The sequence below is a fragment of the Rhipicephalus microplus genome, chromosome 8 (assembly GCF_043290135.1).
Source record: "Rhipicephalus microplus isolate Deutch F79 chromosome 8, USDA_Rmic, whole genome shotgun sequence".
NCBI classification, from domain to species: Eukaryota; Metazoa; Arthropoda; class Arachnida; order Ixodida; family Ixodidae; genus Rhipicephalus; species Rhipicephalus microplus.
Window position 1 is genome coordinate 25,916,989 of NC_134707.1, and position 12,909 is coordinate 25,929,897.

Genomic DNA, 12,909 nt, shown 5'->3' on the forward strand with positions numbered 1-12,909 from the left:
TGCTACGTTTGTTTATTTTAGCTTTTTTTTTTTCTCTCTACGCGAGGTGGCGCATCGTCGCGTGAAACCCGTCTAAATGTGTTTCGTTTCTCGGACAGCATGGGCTCGGTGCTGTCTTCTAAGCAATCATCGTAGACTGTCTACGTGCTGTCTAAGAATTGGAACACAGCCAAAAAACCTAATTAAAAAGCTAGCAGGGGTACAAAGGAACGCAGTTAGATTTACCTATAATAAATACAGTCTGCTCGACTCACCCCTTGAACTGATCGCAAGAGCCGGGCTACTAACATTACGAAATCGTGCTAAACTCGCACGCCTAAAAAATGCTCTTCCAACTTATTCATATAGGCAGCTAAACATCGACAGCCCGAGATTCACATCTACTTCAGAAACCAGACAGTCACGCCATAAACATCCACTAACATTACAGGAATACCGTTTCAGCACCAACTGCTTCAAGTATTCCTTCTTTTCACAGTCAATTAGAGAGTGGAATTGATTGCTTCCTTGTCTAACTAATACTAAAGATTTGAATATTGTTTTAACTTTACTTCAAAACCACATTCGTGACACTCATTGCTGAAACGATGTTTTTTATATGCTTCTTTTCTCGCTTGTACAGTTCTTGGTTACTTTTTGAATATATCATTGTTATCAGTGGATTACGTAGTAGAATATTTTCGTGTATATCTGCCAGACACAGGTTGTGCTTTTATACTCTCCATGTATCATCACAGAATATCTGTAGTCGCGCATTTTCGCACGTGAGTGCAAGTGTATCTATTGCGTATTTGGTTGTATATGTATTTCTTGTGTATTTCGTCTGCCCTTCTGCAATAGTCCCCATTGGGACTGGCAGTATGTAAAAATAAATAAAATAAATAAATAAATATAAAGGCGGCGTTCGGAGCGCGCGATTCGCTCCTTTTTCTTCGTCTCAGCCTTCTCAGACTCTCTTGGCGTGTGGCGGCTGGCGTGATCGTCGTTTTCTGACAGGATCCCGCGGGATGCGAAAACCGTGGGTTGTGTCCCGTGGGTACCTAATGGTGAGTCGAGCATCGGTGAAGTTGCCTTCGCGTTACCTTGTGTTTGCAATGCTGATTGAGCGTGTTGGAATAGAGTATAAGGTTGAGCGCCTCAGTAGTACATGATCCCGTATTGTTTCGTCACGAAGTAACAACCATTTTTTCATCGCCAGCGGCATCAACCTTCCACTAAACCACGTATATTGGTCTTCGCTGTATGTTGTATTATTTGTTATAGTCATGTGTTGCACGCTTACAAATGAGTTTCTCTGCATTTCGTTTAGTAGTTGCATGTCATGCCTGCTCTCGCTAACAATTATATAACGTTATTTTTCTGCTATATAACGGGTATAATCATGTTTTGATATTTCAATTAATGTGAATATGCACTGTGTATACTCCCCCCCCCCTCACACAATACTCCTGATGGAGGCCGCGGGAGGTTTTGTGAATAAATAAATAGTGTACGTTTACTTGATTCGGCTAACGATATCGTCTATTTAAAAGTAGTCGAATATATGTACCCAATGTTTTAGACCACTCCGACCACGTCTGTTGCGTATGTGTGTTCTGGGAGCATGGTGCCTAGATTCGATACCCCATACTGGCTGTCCAACGTGTTGCTACTAGGGCATTGGATGACAATTTTCTCCAAAGCCGTAACTAGACGGAGTTTAAGGAGTTTTGACACACCCCGAGGTTTCTTCGTGCTTTAACTTTTGTGGTGGCTGTAATGTATTTACATATCCTCACATCAACCACCAGTGGCTAAAGTTAGCCGTTCTGCACATAAACATTCCCGAAAGAAATTTCTGGGTACGGCTCTAACTTTCGCAGTTTGAAACATTTTTTTATTTTTATTATTTTTGAGCCGGGCTAGTGTAGGACTATAAGGGTCTTCAATCGTTAGTGTCGGCAGCGTGCTCTCATGGGAACGAGGCTATCGGTTTCTGTGGTGTGTTTGAACTTTTCAGCAGCACATTAAAGACTTTTGGTTTGTGTTTCTTTTTGCTCGCATACTTCCTTTTTTTCTTAAGAGCAATACTCATAACAAGCGGACACAGAAAGACTGCAAGAAGAGTATGCTATCTCAAAGATAAAGAAGAGAAAGACAGGAGGCTCTCTCTCTCTCTCTCTCTCTCTCTCTCTCTCTCTCTCTCTCTCTCTATGTATGTATGTATGTATGTATATATATATATATTGTAACGACGAGAAATAAGAGACAACGCCTTTGCTGCAGGCCGGCTGTTCTTATTCTGACTTCGTCTTCGTCGTCCGTAACCTAGCCTGCGCCCTTGCCTGAGCCCCACTATTTATTATCATTACACTCGGCCCCGACTGCGAGCCTCGTGGGCTACCGACAATGTCTCCGGTGGGCGGCATTGACTATTCCGGGGTGGCCGGGCTCGGCCAAGCTGATATTTCACATGGAAGTTTGTTGAAGGAGATTCCGGAGGACGACACTGGCTGTGACGTGATGGTCGGTGCAGGCGTCGTCCACGATGGGGCCAACGCTGTTGACTTGGACAAGATGCCGCTAGCAGGAGATACAGACTCCTGCAAAGTGGCCGCGTTGGTTTAATCTCGTCGGTTTGAGCATCCTGTCGCAGTCGTGTTACAAATGCTGGAAATAGTCCACGCTGCACCGTCACCTGCTGCACTGAGCGTCGACGCCTGCGTTGCTTGCGGTGTGGCAAGGGGCGTCGGGGTGTCTTTGTAGTCATCTGAGAGCCGAGTTCAGGTTGCAGCTTGAGAGGCAACGCGTGCTCTTGCAGCACTGCCTTTGTCGGACTCATGCCCAAGCTGTTTATTCCTATAGTTTCACGTGCAGTAGAGCCTTCATTGTGAGATGACCTGTCACTAACCGGAAGTATTACCTTCTCTGGTAGGTCTTTGTTGACAGTGACTTTGAAGGAGGCGGCGCTTAGCGTGTGGCAGACGTCCGCACACTCGGCCACAGACTGACGTGATATCAGGAGATGTCGCTTCGAAGTGAGGGTCAACACTGTAGGGTTGTTCGTCCCAGGGTAGGTGGTTAAATTGGCTGTCGGGAAGCTGCAAAATACAGCTGAAGCCGCGAGGGTGGTCTCCTTCTGGGATCTATTCTCGGTAGCGGTCGCGTAAGACTGGGTGGTCGTGGAGAGGTGATGGTGACTCCGTCCAAAAGCAGCTATGAGCTTGTCACTCCAGTCCACCCAGGACGTCTGCCGCACGCCTTCGTATCGATGCCAAGCCGCGGCAGCATTCCGAAGGCGGTCTATGGCCATGCCCCACTTCTTTTGGACCGTCCACGCTGCGTGATCTCCGACAGCGTTGACGGTTGCCACCCATTCCTTGGCATCGTCCTGGAAGCCGCGAAACTCCGGTAGCTCGAAGGAAATCGGCGATGGCGGGACTGCGGGCAAAACTCCGAGATGTGCCCACGCCAAGCAGTTCACTTGCTCTGATACCTCCGTGAGAGAACGCCCGAGATTGCGACGGTTCTCGGGCGAGCTTACCTCGAAGTTTTGTGAGGCGGCCGCAGCCAACATGGCATTGAGTGCGCACAATGTTGGCAAGATGGCAGGACATAGCTGGGAGCTCGACGCTATGAGGGCGTTGGTCGTGACGCGGAGTTGCGCGATGGTATGCTGCAGCTCCGCTGCGCTGTCGTGTGATCCGCACGAAGAGCCAAGGCCCGCCTCTGCGGAGGATACAGTGACTGCGGTACTCGAGGTGGTACAATTGCTGACCAAGGACGCGTGGACGGCGTCCCTTGGAAATCCAGCTGTGGTAGGAATCGTGGACATGGACTGCGGGCAAAACTCCGAGATGTGCCCACGCCAAGCAGTTCACTTGCTCTGATACCTCCGTGAGAGAACGCCCGAGATTGCGACGGTTCTCGGGCGAGCTTACCTCGAAGTTTTGTGAGGCGGCCGCAGCCAACATGGCATTGAGTGCGCACAATGTTGGCAAGATGGCAGGACATAGCTGGGAGCTCGACGCTATGAGGGCGTTGGTCGTGACGCGGAGTTGCGCGATGGTATGCTGCAGCTCCGCTGCGCTGTCGTGTGATCCGCACGAAGAGCCAAGGCCCGCCTCTGCGGAGGATACAGTGACTGCGGTACTCGAGGTGGTACAATTGCTGACCAAGGACGCGTGGACGGCGTCCCTTGGAAATCCAGCTGTGGTAGGAATCGTGGACATGGGTTCCAGGGCGCTGGAAGCGTCAACGACGTTCCCAGGCAAGCGGAACCCGTGTGATGAGTTGTGACCTGGTACTGTGGCGTAGATGAAGCGGTCTTGCGCCGCCGGGTAGGCCTCGACGCCGTACACGGTGGGTGCTTGAAGCGCCGACAGGTTGCCAGGTATGGAGGAGGCATGTACGCCATCCCTAGGTGAGAGAGGCCCGTGCGCATGGTTGCCGCGACGTGTCGCGTCCCAGGACAAGTTTCCCGGAGCCACAACGGAGGCCTGGACGCCATCCGTCGGTGCTGGGATCGATGCTGGCCGCGACGGACGCCTTGCGGGTTCCATCAGCGAAGAAGCGTGACGGCGTTCCTTATCGTGAACTGGTACCGGTAACGGGTGCTGGAGCCGCCGAGGAGGCCTTGACGCCGTCCCCGAACGGTGGTGTCAGTAAACAGCTGCCGAGGAGGGCTTGACGCCGTCCTCAAGCGACGCTTACCGCGGCTGCACGTCGGCGGGCGTTCTGGATGACGAAACCGAGACGTAAGCCGTTTTCTTCGTCGACTGCGCCATTGTAACGACGAGAAATAAGAGACAACGCCTTTGCTGCAGGCCGGCTGTTCTTATTCTGACTTCGTCTTCGTCGTCCGTAACCTAGCCTGCGCCCTTGCCTGAGCCCCACTATTTATTATCATTACAATATATATATATATATATATATATATATATCGAACGCGTTATTCGAAGGTCGCAGGTTCTTATCCTGCCCACGGCAAGTTATCTTTTCACCCACTTTTCTTTCTTCTCGTTTACATTACAATTGGCCTAATAACTTCCCCTATACCTTCCTTGGCATTGTTGTCTGTGAGATCTCATTATTATTGTGTAAAACACGAAAAACGAGCCCTTAAGTATACACTTGTTTCCCTTTATATATATATATATATATATATATATATATATATATATATATATATATATATATATATATATATATATATATATATATATATATATATATATATATATATATATATATATATATATATATATATATAGGCAGGCATGGTGGTTGAGTGGCCGTAGCGTTGCATATAGTCTAGTAGATCCTCCGTGAGTGGTCACAACGTGGTTTATTTCGACGTTTCGGCCTAGAGTCTGGCCTTCATCAGGAAGGCCAGACTCTAGGCCGAAACGTCGAAATAAACCACGTTGTGACCACTCACGGAGGATCTACTAGACTATATATATATATATATATATATATATATATATATATATATATATATATATATATATATATATATATATATATATATATATATATATATATATATATATATATATATATATATATATATATATATATATATATATGTTAACCCACCCGATTCATTTACAATTTACAATCCTCCAGGGTGGGTGTCTACATATACATCTACAGAACGGGCCATGTTTACAGACCTTTAGAAAAGATGGCCTATAAAATTACTGTGCCCTACCACATCCAACATGTTCATTGAAATATTGATGCAAACTTGGAGCGAATAGCACCATTCTTAGAAGCACGATGTAAATCAAGCATTCGATGCATATATACGAAAGAGTTGCCCGAAGGCGAACGTTAGAGTCGAATAAACGTCACAATATCTGCGAACGGTGGAAAGTCCTGAAGCATTCGCTACGCTATTTAATATGAAAAGGAAGTTGAAGAGATGTTACAAGCGATTTATGGCATTCATTGGAATGAAAGAATGTTCAGCGAGCAACAAATGGCGCAAATTTACTTGCACACACAATGAAGTTCGACAATCGTATAAGAGCCATTATGCGAAAAGTGTAGTTTTAAATAGTTCTCCAATTGCGGTGTCCTGCTGAAAAATATTCAGGGTAACTCCTTCATGGTAAACATCGTTAATTACAGGTCATCTCTCAATAATGCATTATTCCCTGCATTCTTTTAATTGATTTTATCGTGTTTCACTGCTTAGCCAAGCAAGACACACGGGCAAAAAATAAATGCTAGCAGGTTTCGCCAAGTTTTGCTTGCAATAGTGTTTTTCTACGAAAATTTTCTCATTAACAATATGAACTACTTTCCATTTGCAATATCTGTATAACCTAATGACATACCCTATCACGAACGGTGACAGCGCACGAAAAAGAAAACAGTTGTTTTCAATTGATGAACCCTTTAATAACGTGACACGAAATCGACATGTACGAATACGCAGACACATCTTAAATGTTCCTGTTAGCAAATGAGCTGTATGTTCAACACTTACGTGTTCCAACATTTGGGCATCCGCTGCTGAGAAGCATACTAGTGCTCCTCACCATACTAATGTTTTTCAGTCGTTAACGTAAAATATTTTCCCCAAAGTGAAAGGTGGAGGCAATTTTAGTGTCATCCAGGCTAGGCTTCATACAATAAAACAGCGTGAAATGACCAACAACAATAATCTGACACAAACGTCAAAATAAAGCAGATATTCCGGCCCAACTTTTTTTTTCAATTTCTTGCTTATGCACCATATCACAAAAACGAAAGGTTCATTTAATGGCACAATGAATCACTTGCAAGCGAGGTGTTGAAGAGCATACTAATTCGAAACACCTGCGCATGTGTATATCATCATCATCATCATCATCATCATCATCATCATCATCAGCCTGACTACGTACACTGCAGGACAAAGGCCTCTCCCATGTTCCGCCAGTTAACCCGGTACTGTGCTCGCTGCTGCCAATTTATACCCGCAAACTTCTTAATCTCATCTGCCCACCTAACCTTCTGTCTCCCCCTAACCCGCTTGCCTTCTCTGGGAATCCAGTCAGTTACCCTTAATGACCAGCGGTTATCCTGTCTACGCGCTGCATGCCCGGCCCATGTCCATTGATTCTTCTTCTTCTTCTTGATTCAGCATGTGTATATACTGATACCGTAATATCGAAGGCTTGCATGCGCGTCAGTTTTCTCCTTACTGTAATAAAGCAGGTAAAACAAAACTTAAAAAAAAATGCTGGCTCAAACGATACAACATGTAAATACACACGAACTTGTTTATTTCGAAATTCAACCAAGCGCTTATCTCAAGTTGTACATAAACGAAAATATTCGTTGTCTGCCAACTCTAGGACATTCCACCAACATTCTTTTCAACAAGATACATGAAGAGAACTTTGTATGTATAGTGTTCTCAGACAATTTAATCACTCACTGGTAACTTCTTAGTTAATGACAGTTAACTACGTGAGTTATAACTATTAGTAGGGTGGCTAATGAAAAAAACCCATAAACACGTGGTACGTTTTCAAGTCGACATTTCGATGAAAAGAAAAGTCCACATGTCGAAACATTGATTAGAACAGACACCCTTTGTTTATGGAATTTTTTCGTCGCAAGCTTCCATACAGCCCCCCCCCCCCCTAGTTTTTTCTTTCTTTTAATTTCCGCAAATATATGACACGCACGAACTCTGAGGATCAAGCAATACGATACACTGTAGCTTATTTGGGCGCACGTTAAAGAACCCCAGGTGGTCTAAATTTCCGGGGCCCTCCACTACGGCGTCTCTCATAATCATATGGTGGTTTCGGGACGTTAAACCCCGTATATCAATCAATCATATACTGTAGCTTTTCGTTGATAACATCAAAGATGCGTATTATCAACAAAAATAGTATTTGAAAGAAAGAAACGTTAAAGAAAGAAATAACACCTGATACATTAACTAACTCTTACAATTTCAAGCACACATCTTTGAGCTCATCGCCTTCGTCTTCGTAATCATCATTCGGCCCACCCGTGACCCACGCTGATCGCGAGATCACGCGCTTCTTCACAACGGTGCCCGTATCGATTCGGTCCCACCTACCTGTCTTGCTCTTTCGCCACAAGCCGCCATCTTCGTGAGGTATGTGCTATGCTATCGCTTTGAGAACAGTTTTGCTGTACATTGGGTTCCCTTTTGAGGTGAGATAAGTGTTATATACGCATTAAGAGTAACCTCATCTTCGTTTATTACCGACAGCCCACCGCAAGCCTTTCCCTGGTCTCGCCCTTCATTCCTGCTCGTGGAGAGATGGCCAGCGATCCGCCGGGTAAGTGCGCTTAAGCTCCCAGTGAAGTGTCACATTGCAGCCATGTCACTATTGGAGAATCTATGAACGAGTGCGCATGCTCGTTGCCTTTTTTAATTTGTTCGTCGTTTTTAGGGGCGAAGCTCTTTAGGGCGTGGGCTGTGCGTCCCCTGTATGTAGCCACCTCTCGTTTAATTCTTGCAGTGTTCACTAGATGGCGGTACCGTCCCCTGTATGTAGCCACCTCTCGTTTAGTTCTCGCAGTGTTTACTAGATAGCGGTACTAGTAGCTGATTATGAAAAGATGCCAGATGTTATAAACTAGACGACGGTATACTTGTAGTTGATGATAAGATGCGAGATGTTATAAACTAGAAATGATGTCGCATATGGCGCGTGTCATTGGTGGAACGCAATCGTTCGATTTAGTGCGGTGACGTACGCTAGGGGGGCGTTGTAATAAAATCAAGTGGGCAAAATGTACGGAGGATTCAGGGTTTACCAGGTTTACCTCCGGAGCTTCGCCCACTCATCATCATTCACTTCGTGGATATGGCGGCACTTTTTTATTTGTTTCAGAAATGATAGAGGCCACAGAACCGAAGCCAGTGCTTGATGATTCAGGTGAGAAAATCTGGAAGCTCGGATATCGCTTGTTTTTGCGGGCTAACAATATACAGACCAGTAGTGACATATCTTCGCCAATGACATAAGCAGTTTTACACCCTGGTTAATTTTTAATTGAAGCAATACATTATAAAAACAGAAACTCAACTGCAAACTAATGATCGATTTGCACTATGCCTATTGTCCAGTTTCTTATCGACTACCTTACCTTCATACACCTGTGGAACCGTAAAACTGGATTTTAAAGGCCTCATGCCAAATGTCTTTGAAACATACGTATGCCTAAGTAAGGCACTAGCGATGAGCCCAAGTCAGAAGGTTAAAACAAGACAAGTCAATCCCATAACGGTGTATTAAAAACGAGATAGCAATATCACCACTAAGTTGATTGCAAAACACCGCTGTTTCCCGCAAAATGCCTTCCTATAAAGACGGCACGGTACACTTATATAGTGATTGATTTGATTGATATTTGGGCTCTAACGTCCCAAAAACCACCATATGAATATGAAAGACACCGTAGTGGGGGGCTCGGGAAATTACGACTACCTGGCGTTCCTTAACGTTCACCCAAATTTGGCCACACGGACCTACAGCATTTTCGCCTCTGTTTAAGATGCAGCCGCCGCAGTCGGGATTTGATCCCGCGACCTGCGGGTCAGCAGCCGAGTACCATTACCAGTTTAGACTAGCGTGGTGGGGCCACTAATATAGTGATCCTTGGAATAACAATTACTGAAGAGTTTGACAAATAAGAGCTGCTGGCCACTTTTAGTACTTGTCCCAGCAGTCATTTAACTAGAAATGGAGAATAGGTAATGGCTAAAACAACTGATCGTCTGCGTGGTCATCTTACTGGCAACTAAGATCAGTGATTGCAACACGTCATTTGGTTAAATTTATAGTGTTATTTTTTCACTAAGAACTGTTACAGCGCACTGAAATAAACTTCAACCTTGATCAAGCAGTGAGGCATACATAGCGCGTTATATCTGGTTTACATTACCTCTTATTATGTCTTACACGTTCTGATATGAAAGTCGTTATTTCGTGTATTTCAAGCGTTCATTCTTCGCCAGATATCTTCGCCAATGAGATAACCATTTTTACACCATGATTGATTTTTGTTTTATTGAAGCCATACACTAGAAAATACAGAAACTCGACTGCAAACTTGTGATCGATTTACGCTATGCCTATTGTCCAGCTTCTTTCATTCTATTCATTAGAGGTAGTGCGCAGGAACTGCATCTTACCGCACGTGATAGGGGGATTACCATATTCTTTCATCAACAGATACGTCAAGAAGAAGTCGCAGGGGATCAGAGAAAGATATCTCGAGTACGTAAGAAATACGCCCACCTATACACTGTTGCAGTGCGCACCGCTGCGCATGCAGTACAAGCTTATGCACTGGTGTGCACCTTTGCAATGCTATCAGTGTACAATGCCTCACGCGTCGAATATACCAGTCCACTCGCAGGTATTGTTATTAATCTTGTACATTATACTGCTTGCATAGAGGCTTAAACATGAGTGTCAAGGTGTAACATAAGAAATAGGCATACGATGCTCAATTGAAATTGTGAACCGAAGGAGTAACAAATAGCGCTAAGATGAAGATGCCGCTTAGTGAAAACGTAAGCTTGAATTGTTTCCAGTAAGTTCGAACGATAGCAGAATATCAGATTCCACCCCTCGGCAGTACAGCGCCATCTGCATTTCTATCGCTTTTAGCTAAGAACATCTGAAACCTGTGCTGCAATAATAAAACAAATTTCCTATATTTCTAGCATTAACATCAGGATTGTCATAGTGAGTAAAAGTTTCAGTTTGTTTTATGCCCACCGTATATTGTTAACTCATACCAGTACCATTGCCTAAAGTAGGCTAGTTTTCACTGTCCGGCAATTTGAAAGTGATTACAGGCAGTTCCGTCACTGAGAAAAATCAACATGACGTTTCAGGTGTTTCATGTGTGGTCTAGTTTATGTGTGAGTATGCTTGAAATCGATCAACATCGAGTCACATACCTACGAAGTCTGTTTTTATACCTCGCTGTGGTTGCCTAGAAAAAAAGGTGTTGCGCTACTATGCTAGAGTACGTGGATTTGACACCCATTACCGGCAGCCATATACCGAGGTGGCAGATTGTGATATTAACCGTGTGCTTACAGTCACACGTTAAATAGCCACAGGTGGGCAAAACTTCACACCATGCTACCGGTACGTTGTGTCTCATGATCATATCGTAGTTTGAATCATATTATGATAATATAAGACACTAGCAGTTATAACCCGTTGTCACCTGAAGGTTAAGAAGAAAGGTTAGGAACACACTTTGGCATTCCCGTTTTCGAACACATTGAGTTCGCGCAGTTAGGTCTAAATTTTCGGGGGAATCAGGTGTAGACAGCTCCTAATTTGCTATTCTAGCAGCTAGCGTTGAATCCCGGAATAACCTTAAGGTCACATGCTTTGTCACTCTTCAACACCGAAGCGGAAAGCGGTACGTCAAAAAGTGAAACAAATCTCTTTTTAAGGTTTCAGAAAAAAAAAGTAAGGCGCCTGTACTGACTGTGTATAGTCTTGTACACACTGTGTATAGTCTTGTGTATAGATTGTGTATAGATTGTACAGACTGTGTATAGTCTTGTGCACAGCTATAAATTACTACCACCCGAAGTATTCGAAATGAAGTTATGATTGTGAGAAAATCTGCGAGATGCTTGGCAAGGCTTTTTTTTCCCCTTTTACGCTGGCAGGCCACGTCAGTGGACAAAGCCGGAAATGGTCTACGGCCTGTCTTTATAAGTAGTGAGAGGGTATGCGAGCACTGCAGTGGTCTCACGTGAACACTTTACGGTAGACGTGGCCCACCTTTGCATATATATGTGCGTACGGCGTACAGATCTGGCGCGCGTATAGAATATAAACCAACACCAACGCGCGTGGCACTAATATAGTCTTCATTGATTTGTATTTACTTCAGCTGCCGAGAAACGGCCACCATCAAGGCGCAGGTCGTCGATCAAAGAAGCGTCCGGTAAGTTGTGTGGCCCTTGCGGTGATGGCAGGGCACTTCGATACAACTAAGCTGCTACGTGGGTTTATATGGAGTCATTCAACGGCGTCAATTACGCCATCTTGCATACTCTTACATTCGCAGACTCTAATGCGCCAGTGAAGACACATGGGCAACCACGCTGTATGCGAAACAATATGGCGGTGTCGATGAGTTCACTTAAGTCCCTGTAGGCAATATTTGTGGTAATAAGTTGTTTTTTTTTTTTTCAGAGCTACAGCACTACTCAAAATATAATATTGAACTTTGCGAGAGCTTCACTGCAGTGCAAGTACGCAGTGCGATGAGGCATACGCAAATGCATTGCGGCAAAGGCAATGGAAATTCGCTCAAATACTGGGGTGTAAGCGTGTGATAAGTTCTTGCGTTTTGGTGGAACCGGATCTCGTACCAGCAAACGACAACGAGCGGACATGTGGTCCTAGCTCCGACCCAGCCTCGGCGCTCGGGCACATTTCGCAAGCTCTCTTATGTCAATGTACGGTAAACATTAAGCTATTTCTGTGAGGAAACGTTTTACCTTCTTGTTATACCAATTCTTATAATGGAGTGATCAACCATGTTTTTTTTTCTTCGCAATTGCTCGGTGTATATTGGTTTTGCTACATCATATCCGTGACAGAATTACGTCAGCGGAACCGTGGTGAACCCCGGCATAAAGCACTTTCATGTTAAATAAGATTATTTTTATTCCTTTACAAGCCATATTTCCTAGTGGAAGTCATGGTATCGCAAATATTTCCAACGCAATCCATGCGCAACTAGTCTACTAATGCTTAATATCTACTCGCAGAAGTGCATCACCAATTACGAAGCATTCTCGTCATTATGAAGTGCATTTAAGGCAGTTAACCTGATCACATTTTGAACAAAATAAAAAATCAGAGTACTTAAAAATTGAAAAGTGTGGTTTTTGTAACT

At 44.4% G+C, this 12,909-nt stretch overlaps 1 long non-coding RNA gene across 1 annotated transcript; it reads left to right on the plus strand.

Annotated features, from left to right (window-relative positions):
• Positions 1-8,221: 8,221 nt before the first annotated feature.
• Positions 8,222-10,273, plus strand: LOC142768425 (uncharacterized). The gene is made up of 3 exons (XR_012885279.1): positions 8,222-8,297; positions 8,856-8,900; positions 10,200-10,273. It is a non-coding gene; the product is annotated as an uncharacterized LOC142768425 (long non-coding RNA).
• The last annotated feature ends 2,636 nt before the right edge of the window (positions 10,274-12,909 follow it).